Here is a 23,070-nt window from a genome sequence, read left to right on the forward strand (position 1 = left end):
TATTGATCAACCAACATACTCCCTTTCGATTTCCGCAATCCCAAAATCAAATTAAACCTTGGTTTATTTAATTTTCAATCCACGTAATATATATATGATCAAGAATTAAAATCCAACTACACGGTTAATATAAACAAGAAATTAAATGAGAGTAGGGAAGAGAGTGAGACTGAGATTTTTTACGAGATTCGACTTATACCCAGCTTACGTCCTCACCTTAGGCTAATATCACCTAAGGTTTCCACTATACCACTCCTTTTCGGGTGGAGCAAACCATTACAATCCCTCCTTTAGGGTGGAGCCCCCTCTCTAAGCGATACCTCACGCTCGGTCACTCCTTTAATAGGCAAGAGCAATGCCTCTCCAAGCGATACCCCATGCTTGGTCTAACAACAATTTAAGAACCAGAACCGTCTACAAAATAAGAAACAAATATTGGTGTACAAAGACACTCTCCAAAAGAGTAGATTAGTACAATTGAAATTCATATACTTCAAACAAAATCACAATATGGAAAGATGAAGCTCAAGAAGATATCATCAGAGTTCTTTCTTAGTTGTAAAACTCAGTTAAGAACACAAGAACCATGGCCTTTAAATTATAAAAATCTCAATAGTGAAATTTATAAATTGATTGCACAAGATAGCTTTGAGAGAATTGGGAGATTTGAGAACAAGAAAGCTTGATTGCTATATTTTCTTGGTGTATTTAATCCTTAGCCTTGGGGGTTATTTATAGATGAGAAATCAAGTCTATTTCATGTTCCCCAAGTGACTTGTAGTGTTTCCCAAATTTATAGAAAGTTTGGAGCATAAGAAATACGAATTTGAATTTAAAGACTTTTAAAAAATATAGTTGTTAATAGTGTTCAGGCGACTGAGGAGTCGGGTTCAGTCTTTTGAAGTTCTTTAAAACACTGAAATTTTAACTAAAAATAGGGTCAGTCTACTAAAGTGACAAGGTTCAATCATCTGAGGCTCTACTGCCTCTTTAAGAATTCATCGGGAAATTCTTCAGTAGACTGAACTTAATCTTCAGTCGCCTGACAACTTCGACCTCCCTTCAGTATTTTGGTCATAACTTTTTTCCTATACAACTCCAAATTAGACATTCTTAGTGTCAACATAAAGCTAAGAGAAAATACCACAATTTTCATGTTGAACACTTTTTAAGATAAAGAGTGTTTGATAGATAAAAATGTACATCAATGTGGATATAGAAAAAATAACAGAATTTGTAAAATCCCTGTTTTAGTGTTTTTCATTCCAAAAATAATTTTAACCTTTTTAAAATAACTTTTGACCTTATAAAAATATTTTCCAAGTATTTTAAAAAGTATCCAGGTCCAAGAAATTGACTTAAGAGTTTCATGCATCCATATTGAAATTGTTTGAAGTACTTACATAAAGACTTGTTATGTCTTTGACATTCTAAGCACTTAAGTCTTCATGCTTGTCTTTCTTTGACTCCATCTTGTCTTCAAGTTTCAATATACTTTAAGCTTTTAGCAAGTTCTCTTTAATATTCATGCTCTCATGATCTTCAAGTTTTATTAGATCATCTTTGAATCCATGCCTTAATATTCTTTAAACTTCATTTGATCATCTTTCTTTGGAGTATAAACTTTCAATGATTCTCGTGAGCACTTGACCTTGTATTCACATACTTGAGTCTTGAAATATCATCACTTAACCAAATATGTTAAGTTTCTCTGATTTGTTATCATCAAAATAAGATTTTAAGCCTTGTAAGGCCAATAATTCTCAAAGGGGAAAATTGATGCCAATCGTGATGGGTTGATAGAATTCCTAGGTTTCAAGGAATCACTTTGTCTTACTTTGCCGAATGTATGTGCAAGCCAAAATTTTATCATAAAATTTGCTCTATATTGTTTGACAAAAAATGGAAAATAAATTATGTATATTTCTTCCCCCTTCGTCCCTTACAAGATGAATGAATATATATTACAGAGATATTTACCTAACTATAATTTCCTCCTACAATCATGCCTACTATCTATCCACAATTCCCTCCTACAATCACGCCTACAGTCAAGCCAACACTCCCCCTTAAGTTGGTGCATATATATCTCTAATGCCCAACTTGTCAAGTGAGTTGTAGAAGCTCTTGTTGCACACAACTTTTGTAAGTATATCTGCCAACTAGTTTTCAAACTTAACGAATGGAAATCAAGTTGTCTTAGCCTCAAGATTTTGTTTGATAAAGTGTTGATCTACTTCCACATGTTTGATTTGGTCATGCTGAACTAGATTATGAGAAATGTCAATAACAGCCTTGTTATCACAAAATAAGTCCATCTCGTGGTTTGGGGCAAAGCCAATTTCGGTTAATAGTCTTCGAAGCCACAGAAGCTCACACAAATTGTTGACTTTATGAGTCCTATCTAGTTTTTTATAATGACAAATACAAGGTATTTAATGTTTGCGGAGTTTGTGTGCAGGATCAAATTGACAAAATCATATGGCGGCACATACTGACTTGAAGAAAAAGAAGACCCAAAGTGTTTATTTTCTTTGTATTCATTCATTTTGGGTCTGTAATATTAATTATCTATCGGGCTGTAATAATTGATGCATATCATGCATGTAGAAACCTATAAGCTCAAGACCATAGATTGACCTTAGGGTTCGGTCGACCGACACCGGTTTTTTGGTACTAAGTAAAAAGTCTTTAGAATGACCCTAGGTCCCTGCACTTACGCGTAAGATAGTCCCCAAAATCACATACAATATTAGGGGAATCAATTGAACTAAAACAGGAGTTAAAGTGCTAAATGAATAGGATTTCGGGCAACCGAACCTTGGTGTTCAAAACACCTCAGTCAACCGAACCGTTGAAAGGTCAAATTGTTGACCTGACTCCGGGCGACCGAACCAAAAAGGACTTCACCGTCCTCGGTCAGCCGAACTCGCACGCTTACCTTTTACCAACTCGGTAGCCCGAACCTTCACGTTCAAAACTACCTCAGGCTATCGAAGTTGATACTAGGCGACCGAACCTTGTACGTAATGGAATATCGCCTTGGTAAGCAAACCAATCCCTTATTCAGGCACCTGAAGTTCAAATTTAACTTTTTATGTTGTGTCTGTTCGGACGACCGAACCTTGGCTCAGTCGACCGAAATTCTCGAGTTGGTTTAAATTTTACCATAGTTAATTAGGGTTAAACAGGATTAATTTTCTTAAACTCATTTAAAATAATTTTAATAATTCCCTATATATCCTTAACGGTTATAATTTATGTCTCCTCTATATAGAGGGGTTCATTTGCTCAAATTAGCGAGTGATTAGCACTTTGATTAGCAAAATATCTTTTGTATTTTTTAGAGAGATTTTTCCAAATACAAACCCTATACTCTCTTATACACTTATTCTTTTACTAAACCAAACCTTATGAGAGTTCTTTGAGTGATTATACATTGTTCTATTTTGTTAGGAAACTCTCATTGTATTGTGCATTTGATTTTCAGATTGAAAGTTGAGCATAAGATTTTTCCCTCAATTTTATTTGATAAATCAGTGTGTGGAAAAATCTAGTGGCTAGTGAGTCTTTGCATTAACATTGCAAGACTCATTGGACTTGTATTTTTGAGTGTGCAAAAATCTTTTCACAAGGTTTGTTTTTGAATAGTCTTTGTGCATGAATATTGAGAAAACATTTTTGAGATATTCTGAATATTCTTGGTAGAAATCTTTGAAACCCTAAACTATGATTGAGATTTACATTTATACATAGTTTCAAAGATTAACTTGCTAATACACTCTTGTGCTTGATTAGATATAGTCATTACTTTGAGTGTTGATTGCACACATATTGCATCGAGCTTATAGTTCTTACATTATTGGTGTGTATTGATTATACTGTGTTGTATCGGTACAAATTTGTTTGTGTTAGAAGCACTTTTCATTGTACGAAAAAGTTTATCTGATTGTATTCCAAGTGTGGCCTGAGGGGGTTTGATCTAGCCTGTAAGGATCAAGTTGGGGTCAGTCCTGTGAATTTGACCTAGGGCTTTCTTCGTCCCGTAAGGAGAGTTTGTAAAGGTTGAAGTCAGCCCTGCTTTAATTTGACCTGGTTGTAACTGGTGCCGCTCCACTTGTTAAGTGAGCATTAGTGGAATCCTCAGACTTGCGAACTAGAGGCGAGGACATAGGCAGTATTGACCAAACCCCGATAACATATCCTGTGTCTACTTTAATTTCTAGCACTTTACATTCCTGCACATGTATGTTATATTTAATATATTGTGAATGCTGCGCATGACTTAATTTTTGCACTTTATATTTATCTGTGCATTTGGGATTGCATAAAAAGATCCTAGGTTGGGAAATACTGTTTGTGATTCTGAAATCAACCTAGGAAGTTTTAAATACCCAATTCACCCCCCCTCTTGGGATTGAACCAAAGTTAACACAGACCCTTAGCCATCCCACGAAACTCAGCTTCAACACTTGATAATGCTACCACCTTTTGCTTCTCGCTTCTTCATGTAACCAGGTTCCCTCCAACAAACGTAAAATAGCCTGAGGTAGATTTTCTATCTGAAATATTTCCTACCCAGTCAACATCTATACAACCTTCAACCCTCAAGTGGTTGTTTCTTTGAGAACATAAGTCCTTTTCCAGGGGAGGGCTTTAGGTATCGAAAAATCCGAATCAGCGCATTCATATTATCTTCACTTGGACAATGCATGAATTAGCTTACTACACCTACTACATAGGCGATGTTAGGACATGTATAGGATAGATAAATTTCCCAACCAATCTCTAGTACCTTCCTTTTTCTATTGGTACTTGGTCTGGGTATTCTCCAAGCTTTTGATTCTAGATTATTGGTGTATCTGCGGGCTTACAATCTAGTAATCCAACTTCTGATAATAAATCTAGGTTATATTTTCGTTGGAAAATAAATATGCATTGCTTAGACCTAGCAACTTCAATTCCCAGAAAATATTTGAGTCCTCCTAGATTTTTCATCTCAAACTCTGTCGCCAATTGCTCTTGAAGTCTTGTTATTTCTTCTGGATCATCTCCTGTAATGATCATATTGTCTACATAGATTATTAATGTTGTTACCTTGCCCAGTTGATGCTTTAGGAAGAGTGTATAGTCTGAGTTGCTTTGTTGAAACCCATATTTCTTCATTGCCAAGCTAAATCGCCCAAACCATGCTCGTGGTGATTACTTTAGTCCATACAATGTGCGTTGTAATTTACACACAACCTTAGTCGTTGAGATTGCCGTATAGCCTAGTGGAATATCCATATACACTTCCTCCTCAAGATCACCGTGAAGAAAGGCATTCTATCAAACTGGTGCAGCGGCCAATGGAGGTTTGCTACTAAAGATAACAAGACTAACTTTATTCAACTTGGCTACTGGAGAGAATGTTTCCCGATAGTCCATGCCACATGTTTATGTATAGCCCTTTACTACCAGTCTTACTTTATATCGTTCGATAGATCGATCTGCCTTGTGTTGGATGGAGAACACCCATTTGCACCCTACCGTCCTTTCTCCTTTAGGCAATGATACAAAAGCCCATGTTTTGTTCTTTAGTAATGCCTCCATCTCTTCCTTTATAGCCTGGGTCCACTTAGGATCTGTTAGGTCTTCCTAAACATTAGCAGGAACATGGCACGAGGAAAGTTCATGTGCAAATTTTTTAAAGGGTTTGGATAGTTTCTTTGTAGATACATAGTTGGCAATTGGATACCTTGACCTTCGTTCCTCAATTTCTGGAGAGTACCTATTTGGGTGGCTTTCCAAAATTAAGCTTGAAAGGTAAGGTATTACCGGCAGAGATATCCATATCATTATTAGTTGGAAGTGTAATGGGAGAGTTTACCTCAGGGATATTCTCAGGAGATGGATCTTCAACTACTGAGTAGTGGGGGGATTCTTGTTCAGTTTCAGGTGGGGTTGATGTAGATGTTGTTGGTGTAGATGTTACACTTAGAGTTATGTCATCCTCCAAAGATTCATCTGTAGTTTTATTAGGTTCCCCATTGACTACCGTATTTATGTCATCAAACCATAGCCAGTCAAATCTTGACCAATTCTGCTCTTCAACTTGGATCTCCCCCTAAAGAGAAGAATTGGATACTGAGGGAGAGTAGAACATGTCGGATTCCAGGAACGTTACATCCATAGTTACATAGGTGTGTTTGGTGATTGGGTAATAGCACCGATATCCTTTTTGATGTATGGCATATCCCAAAAAAAGACATCAAACAACACATGGATCAAGTTTATTACGTTGGTTCTTATGGAGATGTACAAAAGCTAGACATCCAAAGACCCAAGGAGGAATCATAAATACTGTAGGTAAGGACACATAAGTTGAAAGATCCTGTAGGGATGCCTAAAAATCTAAAACTTTAAATGGCATACGATTAAGGAGGTGCACGGCTGTAACAACTGCATCAGCCCAGTGCCAGTTGGGTATGTGGGCGCTAAGTAAGAAGACACGAGAATTTTCAAGTATATGTCGATTTTTTTCGTTTAGCAACACCATTTTGCCGAGGAGTCTATGGGCAAGAAGTTTCATGATTAATTCCATGGTGTTGGAAATAATCAAGGAATCCTAGGTTAACATATTCATGGCCATTATCAGACCGGAGAATCTGTATCTTGGTTGAGAATTGAGTTTGAACCATGATATGAAATGATTTGAACACACTTAATGCCTTATCTTTATGTTTTAGAAAGTATAGCCAAGTCATGCGAGTACAATCATCAACAAACATTACAAACCCGTGAATTCCAGATGTAGTAGAAACAGGAGAGGGTCCCCACACATCAGAATGGATTAAAGCAAATGGAATGTAACTTTTGTGCATACTCAATGGATAAGTAACTCGAAGACTTTTAACAAGAATGCAAGTATCACAGTTAAAGTCAGCAGTTGATATATGTGAAAATAAATCAGGGAACAAATGTCGCATATACCCAAACGAAGGATGTCCTAATCGACGATGTAAAAGCCAAATCTATTTCTCCTTGATACCATTCGGATGACGCATATGATGTGCTCGGCCCACACTGAAATCATCCATGTAGTATAATCTCCCCCTCTTAGTACCATGCCCAATGATCTCCTTTGTGAGAATATTCTGAAGAATACAAAAAGTAAGATAAATGAGCACAACACAATTTAAGTCTGTTGTTACTTGGCTAACAGAAAGTAACTTGTAAGATAGAGAGGGAACCAATAAAGTATTAGATAATGTGAGAGAAGGTGAAAAAGTCATCGTGCCAACCCGATAACCAAAGAAAAAACTCCATTGGCATTTGCAATGTTTGTGCGTCGCGGTAGAGAAGTGAGTGAGAAATCATTGGGGTTGAACGTCATGTGGTCGATAGCCCCGGGCCAAGTATCCAAATATCAATATCACCATTTCGATGAGAACTAAATAAAACATCAACATAGTTGCTGAGGTCACCGGTGTCCGGCCTCCATTCAATAGCAATAGCAGCAGCAACAGGGGGGTTTCAAACTACTGCAGCACTTGTGTTTTTTATTTAACAACCACCAAGAAAAAATCAAATCTTCAAACGACATTTTGTTATTTTAAGATAAAAATGAATATTATTTAAATCTTAATCGTTCAATTTTTTTTAATGGACAATTGTCACACAGCTGAGGTGAAGATGTCGATTGTCCTCTGCTACCCTTAGAGGAAAGGAGTCGCAGTCGTTGATGACTATAGAGTGGGATACGGAGATAATGGCATCCGTCTTGAGTTGGCCAAGAATGTGCAGCGGCAGCGGTGAGGATAGCTAAGCATCCGCTAGAGCTGGATTTCCTGTTACAATGGAAACACAAAGAGTAAGCCATTACTAGACGGCGAAATTGCCGAAGCTAAAAATGCAAAACTCCGACGATGAATCGATTTACTTATCAATCACTGGCGGATTTGATACCAGTCGGTGGCGGTGTTAGGGGTTTTTTATAATGAATGACAATTTGTAGAAAAAGAAACCCTTCTCGCGTCAATAGACGCGTCGTCACTGCCGAGAAAGAAGATTATGATGAGAGCCACGGATGTCCTAGTCAGAACAGGAGCCGGAAGTCGTCGTCGCCGGAGAAGGAGGGTTGTTGTCATCGGAGATGGAAGGTTGTCGCTGAAGATGGAAGGTCGTTGTCGGAGAAGGAAGATAGTTGTCAAGAGCCATGAATCTATTGCTTTGATACCATGACAAAAAATGGAAAAAAAAAATTATGTATATTTCTTCTCCCTTCTTCCCTTACAAGATGAATGAATATATATTTCAGATATTTACCTATCTGTTATTTCCTCGTACAGTCACGCCTACTATCTATCCACAATTCCCTCCTACAATCATGCCAACATTGTTTTTTCTTAGTTTTAGTTTTACTTAGTTGAAATCAGAACAAACATCCTCCTTAAAATTAAAGAAAAAAAATTTTTATCTCATGGGCAAGGGATCAAGAAAAAATATTGGGTACTAATTAGATATCGTGACATGGATTCTGCACATCATTTGAATTTTCTTTTATTTCTCTTTAATTGTTTTAAATTTAAAAGCTGCTTTAATTTGAATTAAATGTAATGCTATTATTGGCGTGAAATACTTGAAATCAAAACTAACTAGTTGTAAAGATTTTCTATAATAGATTCTCGATTTAATTTTTTTTTTTTATTTTCTTCATTCCTGATTCTTCTATTTTTTCAATGTTTGAGTTTAAAAACTTCTAATTATTACAAATATTCCATACTTAAACCACTATCTCTCATTACATAACTCCCCTAAATTCTTTATTTCGTGCTTGATTTTATAAAAGAGTTCAACTAAATAAAAAAAATAACGAGACTTGCAAATTAATTTTGTTCACTATTTCTTTTCAATTTTCAGTTATCAAGTGTTAAATATTAACAATGCATTTAGAGAAGAGTTAAGATATGTCAAAATAGCATTTGTTTGTTTAATTTGAGTACGGTATATATATATTTTTCTTTAAAAAAATCAGAATTTAAAACTTGAAACGTAAAAATTTTAAATTAATAAAAGTTTGATATAATTTAAATTTGTATAATTTTTAAAATTAAAGAAGGAAGCTTTATTCAGGTCAAATTGAAAATAAAGAGAGACAGAAAAGTGAGAGAAGCGCATGTGAAAGCCAAGCTGTGGTATCATGAACAATTTGAAAATGGGTTGTGGGCTAAATTGGGAACGTGGGCCGATGTGTGCTTGACACGTGTTCTTTGAAGAGGAAACCCTGCAACTGATGACATGGACCAATCACAGGTGCAGAACAACACCAAATTTTGCATTAATTAATTAATCTATTATTTATTTTGAAGGTTAGTTAGCGGGGGACGTGGGCGGATGTCCTACTGGTATAAGGCGTGTTAAGGTGTAAATTGTAAAATCCGTAGTCAAACTAATTGAATTGGCAGATGCTATATTATAAAAGGATAATTTTTTTATTTTATTTTTGTTGTGAGGTGTCTTTTTTATTTTATTCTTGTTCCCTTGTCTATTTTTCTAAATCTTTTTAAAGGACAAACATGCGTCATTTGACTTTTTTCTTTTTCCTTTTTTAACATGCTTAGGATATTTATAAAATTTATTTTCTAAGTTTTACTCGTTCTTCTGTCCCTTTTTATAGTTAGGGGTGACAAAATGGATCAGAATCTGATGGATGATCCATGACTTACCCGTTTAAATCGAATTCAGATTTAGTAAAATGTGACCCATTTATAAACGAGTCAACTCAGACACGACCCGTTTAATAAATGGCTTAGACGGGTTTAGATTGGATACCCGCCAGGTGACCCATTTAATTTGATATATATATATATATATATATATATATATATATATATTACATTAACACAAATATTAATTAAAGAGATGTACTATTTTTTATATTTTATATTTTTTTATTAAAATATTATAAATAAAATAAAAAGTGTTGTTTTTTTTTAATAAAAAATGTCACTTTATATGAAATGTTTTAAAAAATTAAAAATAAATAAATTATATTTTTAAACGAGCGTTTAACGGGTACCCGTTTATTAAATCGGCGGATTTGAGTTTATTTATTAATCACCTATTAGCAAACATGTCAACCAAAATCCGAACCCGTTTAATGCCTACTTGTTCCTGACCCGCCCAAAACCCGACCCGCTAACCTATTTTGCGACTCCTGTTTATAGTTGTCAATTAATTTTTCCTTTTAAGTTATATTTTATATTTTAATTTCTTAAAATTATTCGCCTATTTAAATAGCTATGAACAAATATCAAATTTAATGACAATATCGATGTTTTTTTTTTTTAAATTCATTTTAAGAAAAATTAACATTCTAATATCAAAATAATTTATTTTCATATTTTGCTAGTGTTTTTTCATTCTTCTCCTTTATGGTTTTTGTTAGATTACCACTTTACCTAAAAGTTTAAGCTGTTAGGTTGTGTGTCAACAATGTATATCAAGCTTTAACACTCCCCCGCACGTGCAGCTCGATAGCACGTGGAGAGATAAACAAATGACAAATAATGCCACAGAATAAAATGGGTGACAAGATTAGAACCCACGACGTAACGACCCGAAGAATAATGATATTTAAATAATAAAGAGGGAGGAAAATAGAAATAGTAACAAAAGGAGACAGCCAACTTCGTCGACGAACGCTTCGATAACATTGCATTTTGGAGGTGATAATTCCAAGAAATTTCTCAGGCCTCATCGACGAACACAGGGGTTTCGTCGACGAGGGTTCTTCAGGATCTCGTCGACGAGAAGATACCGAGAAAGGATTTTTGGAAGTCTGAAATTCATCGACGAGGGTGCAAGTTCATCGACAAACATTCTACAGGACTCGTCGACGAATTCGGCTCTATAAATAGCTGAAAGTTGGATTTTTATGCAGAAAATTTATAGAAATTCACCATGTATCTCTCCAACGGCTCCACCTCCATCTCTCTTCGATTTCGGCCCCGAATCGACAATCTGAGGCCACCACGACGCTCCTGGAGAAGTTCTCTCCAAGTCTATTGGAGCGGATCGTCGGCGGGACGAAGTTGGATTTCATCCCAAATTCAGGGTAATGTCTTTTAAGCAAAATTTGGTTTAGTAGCAGTTGTAGAAAATGTAATAGACGTAGAAATAATGATGTTTTGTTTTAGAATTTATGGTTTTCAGGGTGTTGAGTGGAGAACCCTGCAGGTGTAGGACCTTTCATAGTAGGGAGATTTTAGCAAAAATCAGGTAAGAGAAATATGCTATACTAGATAATACTAGTATGATTTCAGTATGAAATTTATCAGATTATTATTTCACAATAGAAATTTATACAGTTGATCAAATACGTTTAAAATGTGTTAAATTTTTGTGTGGCATGAGAATATGAATATAGTACAAAAACATGTTTTATAGTATTTTCAGGATTATGTTTTACAGAATTATACAAACAGGGAATATGTTTTATAATATTTTCTAGAATACCATGATTATACAGTTTTCAATACCATGACATATAGTTTTACAGTTTATTTCAGAAATACAGTTGATACAGATACAATTTATCACAGCATCACGGTTAATACAGATATTACAGAATCATGGTAAAATAGATAGATTGTATATAGTAAGGTATTATTTAATATCAGACCCTGATGGATCAGATTCAGCAGAGCAGGTACCATTGCTATATATAGATATTCAGTACAAAGTGCAACCACCTATTTAGACAATATGTGATATGTAGGTCGATCAAATGCCCAAGAGCGGACAAGCTCCCCATCAGATATGGGTTGAGGTGGGCTGATCAGACTGATGGAGTATAATGGTTTATTCCTGGTTGGCCAGCTAGGGTAAATCCCGCCTTCGGACCGCACAACCCTGTCATGAGGGGTTAAATCATGACATACAACCATCCAGGGAAGTTTGCAGCTATTGTATGTATATACAATTTTACAGTAGCAGAGGGCATACTTATGTATAGTAGAAGTATTATATATAGAAACCTAAAAATACAGTTATGTTAAGCAACATGGAATGATGGTTATTATATTATTTGTACTATATTTTCAGATTCAGTTATATATGTTCATATAGTAACAGATCTTCTCAGTATTGTAACTCATTTGCCATACACTAGCAATAACATATTTTGTCTTACTAAGCGTTGGCTCATCCCATTATTTTAACATTTTTCAGGTGATCCAGGTAGGCGAGCAGATCAGTCTCGCAGATAGAGAGGCTTCAGTACTGCCCTATCAGTAGAGTGAGTATTTTTTGGAGTAATTATGTATAGCCCTAGCCCAGTTGAGGGTATTTTAGGTAACAATCTTATATGTATATTTTGAGGAACCTTTTAGCACTCTGGTATCGTATATTTTCTTGGTTGTGTTTATATTAATTCCGCTTCTTGCTGCTTAGGTTGATGGATAGATTTGATCTAGTAGGTATTAGAGCATTATAAATTTTGCAATATATATATATAAAACCCCTAGTTAAATAGCAGGTCGTTACAATTTGGTATTCGAGCCTAGGTTGCTAGGTTCTGTAGACTTTATAGTACAGCAACCATAGTATAGGAAAAGGATTTGAGATTTGTTCTGTGTCTGGGTACAAGATTACCGTGGTGGTTTCTGTATTTTTCGTGGGGTGACGATTTTAGGAAAACCATAGTAAACTATTGTCGGGTCTTGTGTCTAGGTGATAGAACTGGATATTGAGTTAATGACAGGGAAGGTAGTTAATTTTGAATTGGTATAGGATAGGTTTGTGTAGGAGACAAGGTGCTTAAGTGTGTTTCTTGTTTCAGGATGGACCCGGGAAGTAGTGGCACGAATGCTGGGGGAGACAGGGCGGGACCTTCCAACATGGGTGGTGATACAGATGCTATGCTGCGCAGCGTCACTCAGTAGGTGATGGCTGAGATAGCTAGGAGCTTTGGGGAGCGTGATTGTTCGATCGAGCAATTTATGCAGATGAAGCCCCCATCCTTTGCTAGAGGAGATGACCCGATTGTAGCTGAGAATTGGGTCCAGGACATCGAAAAGACGTTGGTTGTGCTTCCTTGTTCGGATGAGCAGAAGGTAGTATTTGTAGCATTTAAGTAGACAGGGGAGGCGAAAAGCTGGTAGAGATCAACGCGATTGATAGAGGAGTAGAGGCCGGTTCCAGTACCAGTGATGTGGGATCGATTCAAGGAGCTGTTCTTTGAGCGGTATTTCTCTGTTATCATTCGGAGTGCGAAGGCAACAAAGTTTATGCATCTGTTACAGGGGCAGATGACTATATCCTAGTACGCAGCTCGGTTTATCGAGTTGTCGCATTTTGCTCCACATCTGGCACATGATGAAGAGAAAAAGACAAGGAAGTTTGAGGAGGGACTGAGGCAGAATTTGTTTGAGTAGGTAATTGGCTTCAGATCTCAGACATTTATGAAGGTTGTAGATAGAGCTGCGATCATTGAGAGTGGAATATAGAGGGGTATAGCAACTCAGAGTCAGAGGAAGAGGCATGCACCTTAGGGCTTTCAGGATAGCTCCAGTAGGGGTCCATGGAGAGGAGGTCATGATAGGGGAGATCAGAGGCAGATGACAGGACCTCGTGGGAATCAGGGTGCACCGAATGTCCCGGTATGTCAGACATGCGGGAGACATCATTCAGGGGAGTGCTTGGCAGGGAGAGGCGTATGCTACCGTTGTGGGAGACCCGGCCATATGGCACGTGCATGCCTAGGACCGCAGGACTAGGTTCCAGCTCCCAGGCCCTATCAAGGAGGACATCAGGCAGCTCGGGGAGGATATTAGGCACCTCGTGGAGGCCAGCAGAGGAATGTAGCCCCAGCGCGAGTTTACGCTCTGACGTTGGGTGATGCTAAGACTGCTACGGATGTGGTGACAGGTACTTTTACTGTTTTATCACATTCTGTTATTGTTTTATTTGATTCAGGTGCTATTCATTCTTTTGTCTCTGCATCGTATGTTAAATTATATGGAAGTGAGATTCAGTTATTAGATAGAGAACTGTCAACAATTACACCATCTGGGTCAGTGTTGAGATGTCAGAGGGTGCTTAGAGGGTATCCTATAGAAATTCAGGGGAGAGTGCTACCAGTAAATCTGGTTGTGTTTGAAATATGTGGGTTTGATTCAATACTGGGTATGGATTGGTTGGCAACTAATCATGTCAGTATTGATTGTCATCAGAAAGAAATAGTTTTCAGACCCCCTAGTGAGTAAGAATTCAGGTTTGTTGGTTCACGTGTACATGCTCCATTGCAAATAGTATCAGCTGTACAGGTAAGCAGATTACTCCGAGATGGAAGTCAGGGGTTTGTGGCTTTTGTAAAGGAAGCGTTAGAGAATGAATCGAAGCTTGACAGTACCCCGGTCGTACGAGAATTTTTAGATGTTTTTCCAGAGGAGCTACTAGGGTTGCCTCCCGAACGCGAGGTCGACTTTCTTATAGATTTGCCTCTAGGGACAGCGCCGATCTCTAAGGTTCCCTACCGTGTGGCTCTAGCTGAATTGAGAGAATTAAAGGAGCAGTTGCAGGACTTGCTGAACAAGGGGTTTATACGACCCAGTGTATCGCCATAAGGAGCTCCAGTGTTGTTTGTAAAGAAGAAAGACGAGTCTTTGAGGATGTGTATTGATTACAGATAAATCAACAAGGTTACTATCAAGAATAAATATCCTTTACCCCGTATAGATGATCTGTTTGATCAGCTCCAAGGTACATGGGTGTATTCCAAGATTGACCTCAGATTAGGTTATCATTAGGTGAGAGTAAAGGTACAGGACGTTGCAAAGACAGCCTTCAGGACCAGGTATGGGCACTATGAATTTCTTGTTATGCCTTTTGGTTTGACGAATGCCCCAGTTGTGTTCATGGATTTGATGAATAGAGTTTTTCACCAGTATCTAGATCAGTTTGTAGTAGTTTTTATTGATGATATACTGGTGTACTCAAGGAGTTTTGAGGATCATGAGGTGCATTTGAGGCAGGTTTTGCAAACACTCAGGGAAGATAAACTCTATGCTAAGTTTAGAAAATGTGAGTTTTGGCTTAAGAAAGTTGCATTTTTAGGCCACGTGACCTCAAGAGACAGTATTTCAGTAGATCCCAGCAAGATTGATGTGGTAGTAAATTGGGTCAGGCCGAAGAACGTGCAAGAAGTCAGAAGTTTCTTGGGATTGACAGGTTATTACCAACGATTTGTAAAGGGATTTTTGGCTTTGTCAGGACCTCTCACATGTTTGACCAAGAAAATTGCTAGATTTGTGTGGGATGAGGAATGCGAGCAAAGTTTCCAGCAATTAAAGCAGCGGCTCGTCACTGCGCCAGTACTGACGATTCAATCAGGAGGTGATGGTTATGTGATTTATGGTGATGCGTTTTTTAGAGGACTTCGGTGTGTACTGATAGAGCATGGTAGGGTGTGGCGTATGCATCCAGACAGTTGAAAGAATATGAAAAAGAACTACCCTACTCACGATCTGGAATTGGCTGCGGTTGTACATGCACTGAAGATCTAGAGACATTACTTATATGGTAAGAAATGTGAAATATTTTTTGATTACAACAACCTAAAGTACATCTTTACACAGAAATAGTTGAATATGCTCTAGAGGAGATGGTTAGAACTCATCAAGGATTACGATTGTACCATTAGTTACCACCCGAGGAAAGCGAATGTGGTAGCTGATGCTCTAAGTAGGAAATCAGTGGGTCCAGTGTTAACAGCCATGGAGATTCAACACTCGATTCTAATGGATTTAGAGAGACTTAGTATAGAATTTGTAGAAGATAATCCTCAGGCGATTGTTGCCAACATAGTAGTTCAACCTACGCTGTACGAGAGGATTAAAGCAGCTCCGAGTGATGATGCAGAGTTAGTAATGGCTAGGGTGCGAGATGGTCTGGGTGAGGAATTCAGCATATCGGATGACGGAGCCCTGTGATTTCATACTAGATTCTATGTTCCTGCAGATACCGAGATCAGGAGGGCTATATTGGAGGAGGCTCACAGATCCCTATACACCATACATCCAGGTAGCACTAAAATGTACCAGGATCTGCGAGAGTACTTCTGGTGGAGTGGGATGAAGAAAGCGATAACTAAATTTGTACGGCAGTGCTTAACGTGCCAGCAGGTTAAGGCTGAGCACCAAAGGCCGGCAGGACAGTTGCAACCATGTTTCATTTTTGAATGGAAGCAGGACCACGTATCCATGGATTTTGTTACAGAGGTACCGCCGGCGCCGCATGGTCAGAATGCCATCTGGGTAATTGTTGATAGGTTGACGAAAACAGCGCACCTTCTGCTCATTAAGGTTAGCTACCCTATGAACAAGTTAGTAGAGATTTACATACAGGAGATTGCTCGACCCCATGGAATGCCAATATCCATAGTCTCGGACCGTGATTAACGTTTTACATCGCGGTTCTGGAGGAGTTTGCAGGAGGCATTGGGGACTCAGCTAGCATTCAGCACCACATTCCATCCTCAGACAGATGGTCAGACAGAGAGAACTATTCAGATACTTAAGGATATGTTACGAGTGTGTGTATTGGATTTTGGGGGTAGTTGGACTCAGTATAAGCCATTGGTGGAATTTGCTTACAATAATAGCTATCAGGCTAGTATTGGCATGGCTCCTTATGAGGCACTTTATGGTAGGAAGTGTCGTTCCCTTTTATACTGGAGTGAGCTGGGTGAGAGGCGAGTTTTGGGACCAGAGATAGTTCAGCAGGAGTACAATAAAGTCTGACTCATTCGAGATCAAATTAGTGCAGCACAGAGTCGGTAGAAAAGCTACGTAGATACTCGCCGCCAGGAACTGGAATTTGAAGTAGGTGATCATGTATTTCTGAAAATAGCACCATTGAAGGGAATCATGAGGTTTGGTAAGAAGGGTAAATTGAGCCCTAGGTTCATTGGCCCATTTAAGATACTCAAGAAGATTGGGTCAGTTGCCTATCGGCTGGCTTTACCACCATCTCTATTCAGGATTCACGACGTGTTTCATGTTTCTATAGTGAGGAAATACGCCCCAGATACTTCCCATATCATCAGCTATGCGTAATTGGAACTTAGTGGTGATTTGGCATACGAGGAAGCTCCAGTACAAATCTTAGAAAGAAAGGAACAGAAATTACGTAATAAGAAGATATCGCTAGTAAAAGTCTTGTGAAGGAATCACGCAATAGAAGAAGCTTCGTGGGAGCTTGAAGATGAAATTAGATAGAAATACCCCCACTTGTTTAGTGGGTAATAAAAGTGATGTATAATTAAAGTAATGATAATTTTATTTTATTTAAATAGTGGAATTGTAATGTAGTGATAGGATAGGTAGTATTTTGATTTGGGGAGAATTTTCTTTTATAATTTTAATCTCCCAAAACTCCCCATGTAGCCACGGTATTTCTCCACCATAAGTGAGGGCAGGTAATAAAATAAATAAATCGTTTTGCCTTTAGGGGATAATGAGCTATATGAATAATAAATTTCGAGGACGAAATTTTATAAGGAGGGGAGAATGTAACGACCCAAAGAAAAATGATATTTAAATAATAAAGAGGGAGAAAAATAGAAACAGTAATAGAAGGAGACAGCCGATTTCGTCGACGACATTGCATTTTGGAGGTGATAATTCCAAGAAATTTCCCAAGCCTCATCGACGAACACAGGGGTTTCATCGACGAGGGTTCTTTAGGATCTTGTCGACGAGAAGATACCGAGAGAGGATCTTTGGAAGTCTGAAATTCATCGACAAGGGTGCAAGTTCATCGACGAACTTTCTACAGGACTCGTCGACGAGGTGATGTGTCTCGTCGACAAATCCGGCTCTATAAATGGCTGAAAGTTGGATTCTTATGCAGAAAATTTACAGAAATTCACTCCCTCTCTCTTTCCTATGGCTCCACCTCCATCTCTTTTTGATTTCAACCCCGAATCAAAAATCTGAGGCCACCACGACACTCCTGGAGAAGTTCTCTCCAAGTCTGCTGGAGCGGATCGTCGGTGGGACGAAATTGGATTTCATCCCAAATTCAGGGTAAGGTCTTTTAAGTAAAATTTGGTTTAGTAGCAGTTGTAGAAAATGTAATAGATGTAGAAATAATGATGTTTTGTTTTGGAATTTATGGTTTTCAGGGTGTTGAGTGGAGAACCCTGCGGGTGTAAGACCTTTCATAGTAGAGAGATTTTAGCAGAAATCAGGTAAGGGAAATATGTTATGCTAGGTAATACTAGTATGATTTCAGTATGAAATATATGTTTTTATCAGATTATTATTTCACAACAGAAATTTATACAGTTTATCAAATACGTTTAAAATGTGTTAAATTTATGTGTGGCATGAGAATATGGATATAGTACAGAAACATGTTTTACAGTATTTTCAGGATTATGTTTTACAGAATTATACAGACAGGGAATATGTTTTATAGTATTTTCAGAATACCATGATTATACAGTTTTTAGTACCATGACATACAGTTTTACAGTTTATTTCAAAAATGCAATTGATACAGATACAGTTTATCACAGCATCATGATTAATACAGATATAACAGAATCATGGTAAAATAGATAGATTGTATATAGTAAGGTATTATTTAGTATCAGACCCTGATGGATCAGATTCAGCAGAGCACAATATTGTTGCTATATATAGATATTCAATACAGAGTGCAACCACCTATTCAGATAATACGTGGTATGTAGGTCAATCAAATGCCTAGGAGCGGACAAGTTCCCCATTAAATATGGGTTGAGGAGGGCTGATCAGACTGATGGAGTATAGTTGTTTATTCTTGGTTGGCCAGCCAGGGTAGATCCCACCTTCGGGTCGCACAACCCTGTCATGAGGGGTTAAATCATGACATACAGTCATCCAAGGAAGTTTTCAGCTGTTGTATGTATATACAGTTTTACAGTAACAAAGGGCGTACTTATGTATAGTAGAAGTATTATATATAGAAACTTAAAAATACAGTTATGTTAAGCAACATGGGATGATAGTTATTATATTATTTGTACTATATTTTCAGATTCAGTTATATGTGTTCATATAGTAACAGATCTTCTCAGTATTATAACTCATTTGCCACACACTAGCAATAACATATTTCTTCTTACTGAGCATTGACTCATCCCATTACTTTAACATTTTTCAGGTGATCCAAGTAGGCAAGCAGATCAGTCTCGCAGATAGAGGGGCTTCAGTACTGCCCTATCAATAGAGTGAGTATTTTTGGAAGTAATTATGTATAGCCCTAGCACAGTTGAGGGTATTTTGGGTAACATTCTTATATGTATATTTTGAGGAACCTTTTAACACTCTGGTATTATATATTTTCTTGGTTGTGTTTATATGAATTCCATTTCTTGCTGCTTAGGTTGATGGATATGTTTGATCTAGTAGGTATCAGAGCATTATAAATTTTGCAGTATATGAAAAAAAAAAAAAAAAAACCCAGTTAAATAGCAGGTGGTTACACAGGACCTCCTGGTAACTAGAGCTCTGATACCATGTTAGATTACCACTTTACCTAAAAGTTTAAGATGTTAGGTTGTGGGCCAACAATATATATCAAGTTTTAACAGTTTTTTTTTTTTTGGTATTGCAATGATACCACCCACTAATACTACCTTCTACCTTCACTTTTTATTTTCTTATTTGAACTAAATTAATTTCCCCTCCCTCTATCTCACACACGCACTTTTAAAATTATCTCAGTTATTTTTTATTTGTATTCTCTCTTTTTTTATCTCCTTTGATTTTTACTTTCAAATAGCATTGAGAAGGTTTGATGAAACCACCACACTTGTAAAGTGGTAAATATTTTCCATTTATATTGAATTACAAATTGCATGAAATAATTACATATCAACTAGAAGACAAATTAATGGAAAGTATATACAAAAGAATCTCCTAGAATTAAGGATCAACTAATGTCACATATAGCAAACCTTAGATTAAGGCAAAGTATCCTCAACACCCCCCGCAAGTTGAGCGTTAGATTGGAACTAAGAACACTTTTTTGTGAAGATGTTGACAACCTGTAGGTGAGAGGGCACATATTGTGTGTGAAATTTGCCAACGACAACAAGTTCTCGAAGGAAATGATAGTCTAATTCAACATGCTTGGCTCGCTTGTGAGAAACTGGGTTGAAGCTAAGAAAAATGGCACTTTTGTTGTCACATAAGAGAAGAGACCGCTATGGAATGGGGACCCGAAGGTCACGAAGGAGATGCATAAGCTAAAGAAGTTTGGTTGCAGTGTGCGCAAGTGCGCGATACTTAGATTCACAGTTGGAATAGGATACAATAGGTTGCTTCTTAGCACTCCAATAAACCAAATTGTCACCAGGATAAATAGAGTAGCCAGAGGTAGAACGACGAGTGTCAATACAGCTAGCCTAGTCAGCATTAGAGTAAGAAACTAGAGTACCAAGAGTAGCAGATGAATGTAAGGCCAAAATGGAGGGTGCCCTTGGCATAGCGAAGAATACGCTTAACAACAAGAAAATGATCTCAGTTGGAGCATGCAAAAATTGGCTAACAGAGTTGACAGCATGAGCAATGTCGAGGCACGTGATGGTCAAGTATTGGATTGGGCCAACGAGAGACCTATAAAGAGTGAGATCTGAAAATATAGGACCATTAGTAGACAGGTGTTAGGAAACAACCATAGGAGTATGGATTGGTTTGCGGTCAAGCAACTAAGCTCACGTAAGAATATCCCATGCATATTTCAGCTGATTGATAAAAAGACCATCTACAATTGGCGAAGCTTCAAGGCCAAGAAAGTAATTGAGAGGATCCAAATCCTTAATGTTGAACTCAGAATTGACCTTGAAAGTAAAGCTGTTAAGAAGAGATGAGTTGTATCCAGTAACAATAATGTCATCAACATAAAGAAGCAAATAGATAATGTCAGGTTGTTTATAAAAGACAAATAAAGAAGTGTCAGCACGGCTGCAAGAAAAACCAAGTTGAATGAGAAAAGAGCTGAAGCGCTGGAACCTAGCACAAGAAGCTTGCTTAAGACCATAAAGAGTTTTCCTCAATTGACAGACATGATTAGGGAACCGAGGATCAATGTACCCAGGAGACTGTCCCATATCAACATTTCTAGTAAGAGTACCATTAAGGAACGCATTCTTCATGTCAAGTTGATGAATAGGCCATTTGTTTGTCACAGTAATAAAAAGCACAACATGAACATTGGTAGCTTTGATAATAGGACTAAAAGTATTAATGTAGTCAAGATCAAGTACCTGTGTATAGCCTTTGGCAACAAGGTGGGCTTTGAGACACTCAATGGATCCATTAGGTAGATATTTGATTCAGAACACCTATTTGGAGCCCACAATGTTGGCGCTTGCAGGTCGAGAGACCAAAATCCATGTGCGATTATTTTGCAGGGCTTGAACTTCTTCGTCTATGGCGGCAAGCTAAGCCTCTTAGCAGCATATTTGAATCCTTTAGGCTCAGTAGAGATAAAAAGAGCAGAAAGAAGTCTAAAGGATCCTAAGACACCAAGGTTCACCAAATGATGAGTTTTTAAAATACCACCTTTAGCTTGTGCGAGCATAGGGTGAGAACCCAACGAAAATGTAGGAGCAGGGACATGAGGAGCGGTCTATATCTCAATAAGGGGCGGGCTAGAAGTCGGGTGCGGCGAAGAGGGACCCACAAAAGAATCAATAGCCTGCAAAGACTCGTCCACTAGTAGATTCAGATTGAGAAATGTGTGGAGAATAGTGTGCAAGGGAAGAGGGAAGGTGGTCTGGTACCATGAGAAGGTTTGATGAAACCACCACACTTGTAAAGTGGTGAGTCAATTAAAAGATAAATATATGGAAAGTATATACAAAAGAATCTCCTAGAATTAAGGGTCAATTAATGCCACATATGACAAACCTTAGAAAGTATCTTCAAACATTTCTCATTAAAATTTTGTATTTACCAAATAAATTTATTTGTAGTGTAAAATATTATCTAATTTCAATAAAACTTATCATTTATATTCACTTATCAACAAATTCGAACATAACAAAAATCTCCACTAAATAACACTCTCTTTAAAGTAACAAATGTTAAAATTTATAGATAAAGAGGGTGTTTTATAAAATTAAGTGTTAAGTACTGAGAAATGAATTCATATATGATTTTATGAACCAATTTTGAATCGAAATTGATCTGGTCAGTGAATAGAAAATCTGTATTATCTTAATTTTTTGTTATCTAATATATGAATATGTATTTTTTTTTTCTTTTAACTTTCTTAATGCTTAGGAGCATAAATATTTGATAAAATTAACAACTAAATGCATAAGCTAAAGCTTTAAATTTAACATAAACAACATGTTCTTACCATATATTTAATTCATAAACATATATAATTTATTGTTATACAAAAATAAAATTCATTATTTTACTTTTAATCACTTGGGTGACGTTTTTTTTTTTTGGAATTTTTATTTTTATAAGGGATAAAATTAGAAAAGAGATCTCTGAATTCGAATAAGATATGTTTCCATATTTGGTTCTATAAAATGAATTTTTTAAAAATTTAGAATTACCACCAAATGTTCCAATCTCTAACCGATTCACTTATTTAATGAATCATTTTAGAGAACCTCTATTTTGAGGTCATTTACATCAAACAAACGCTCTCAAAATAAATAATTAAGTAAAAAAATACGCAAATACTACAATGAAATGGATAGTGTCTGAGGAACATTGTATTTAAGGCTGGCTTGGCATTTTTGTTCCTTTGACCTACCCAGATATAGGCCCAAAATATTCTCTTAGGCAAATTAAATTAATTTCCTTCCATTATTACAATATTACACCTCTCTATTTAATATAATAGTAGTTGAATTCGATTTATAAGTTATTTAATGATGGTATAATATGCTCGTTTCGTGTCTAGTTTAATTCGATAAAAAAAATGTCACAGACTTCTTTTAAAATTTGTTATAAATACAAATATCTTCTCAAAAAAATTATCCTTTTGTAAGATATAAGAAGATATTTGTAT

The sequence above is a fragment of the Malania oleifera genome, chromosome 3 (assembly GCF_029873635.1).
Source record: "Malania oleifera isolate guangnan ecotype guangnan chromosome 3, ASM2987363v1, whole genome shotgun sequence".
In the NCBI taxonomy this organism is placed as follows: Eukaryota; Viridiplantae; Streptophyta; class Magnoliopsida; order Santalales; family Ximeniaceae; genus Malania; species Malania oleifera.